Source organism: Oncorhynchus masou, chromosome 5, assembly GCF_036934945.1.
Source record: "Oncorhynchus masou masou isolate Uvic2021 chromosome 5, UVic_Omas_1.1, whole genome shotgun sequence".
Lineage (NCBI taxonomy): Eukaryota > Metazoa > Chordata > Actinopteri > Salmoniformes > Salmonidae > Oncorhynchus > Oncorhynchus masou.
Genome location: NC_088216.1, coordinates 20,820,396 through 20,822,295, shown reverse-complemented (window position 1 = coordinate 20,822,295; position 1,900 = coordinate 20,820,396).

The following is a 1,900-nucleotide window of genomic DNA, read 5'->3' as shown; positions in this document are numbered from 1 at the left end:
TAGTTGAAATGTAACTGATAGTCTGTAGAGCATCTACAGATGGACTATCTAAATAAAGTGTTACCCCACAATGCGTTGTTCCAGTATCTGATTTGGTTTAACATCTCGATGATTCAAGATTTGTACCGTATTTCAAAAAACACTCATAGAACGAATCATCTCATTGTAAAAGCACTGACCTTCACTGAACTATTGAATGTAGGATTGCAAATGATCGTTATCAATGCAGCGGGATGGAAGTGACATCATACAACAACTAATCCAGAAAACAACACACACAGCATCTCTACATACCCTGCATTGACAAACCCCCGGGCCCAGGGGGAGCTATATTCAACCCTGAGGTTCAAGTTCAAGTTCAAAGTCATGGAACGGAGGCGCGGGGAACAAGGAATTGCCACCCACGAGCAGACCGCTGCCGTGCCAAATGTACATGAGCCCTCCTAGATGAGGTGGGCCTATGATCGTTCTTGTAGGGCTATTCAACCTGTTTTCTTTACCAGCATGAGGGAGGAACAGTGGATAGACAGACAGTAGCCTGTGTCACATTACAAAACACCCCAGAGGATCTCTCTCTCTCTCTCTCTCTCTCTCAATCTCTCTTTCTTGCTCTCTCTCTCTTGCTCGCTCTCTCCCAGGCTATAATTATGCTAATAGTATGTATATAGCTGCGGCTCTCTCCCTCAGAGCGTTATTGAACGCTACTCAGGTTCCCTTATGTCTTTTCTCCCCCTGTAACAGTATTAGGAATCCCACTGAAAGAGGGATGGGCGGCGAGCCGGGCGTAAAAAGGGGACGGGATAGAGAGATAGCGCGGGGTGGCAAATGCAACATGACCAGCGTGCTCCTCTGTCGCGGTGCGGTGGCGGTGGCCATTGTCTGGCCAGGAGAAAAGAATAGGGGCAGCCGGAGGAGACGAAGAACAGTAATGGAGAGACCAAGAATGGGCTGTGCATATTAAACGACAAGCCGGCCCATTCAGAGAGGATAGACAGACCCGGTGATGATGGAGGGAAAGTAGAATGAGATAAAGGGGGAATTAAAGACAGAGGGAGAGAGGGGGATGGAGAGAGTTTTGAGTGAAAGAAGTTATTGACGAGAAAGAACGAGAGGCCACAAAGACATAGAAATGCAGTAAAAAGAGAGTGAAGGAGAGATGTTTTGCATTCCATTCAAAACGACAGCAGAACATTGTTGGGGCTGAAGTCCTTAGCACAGTAAGTCAAATGGTCTTAAAAAAATCATCATGTTGATCAGACACAACTAGAAAGAATCCCTTTTCAAGCTATACTGTAACACAGCCTACTTCTCTCCACAACTTCATGCCCAGCTACAGAACTCTCAGTCTCAGATCCCAAAAGCAGAGCACTATCCACAGAAGGTTAGTGGCACCTTAATTGGGGAGGACGGGCTTGTGGTAAAGGCTGGAGCGGAATAGGTGGAATTGTTTCAAATACATCAAACATGTGGTTTCCCATGGCAGGTAGTCTAGCGGTTAACAGTGCTGGACCATTAACCGAGAGGTCGCTGGTTTGAATCCCTGAGCCAGCAAAGTGGAAAAATCTGCCGTTCAGCCCTTGAGCAAAGAAGTTAACCCCCCAAAAACACCGGCAGCCCCTGCACCTCTCTGATTCAGAGGAATTGGGTTAAATGTGGAAGACATATTTCGGTTGAATGCATTCAGTTGCCCAACTGACTAGGAATCACTTTTCCTTCCATGTGTTCCATGATGCCGTTCTAGACATTATTATGAGCCGTCCTCCCCTCAGCAGCCTCCTGTGGTACTATCACTATCATAGAGCAACTATAGAGGAGTATCAGTATCAAGTTTCAGCTCTGGGCCTGAAAGGTGTCAACAGAGGTGGTCCGGGTGTGTGAGCCATCAGCCATTTCTCTCTGG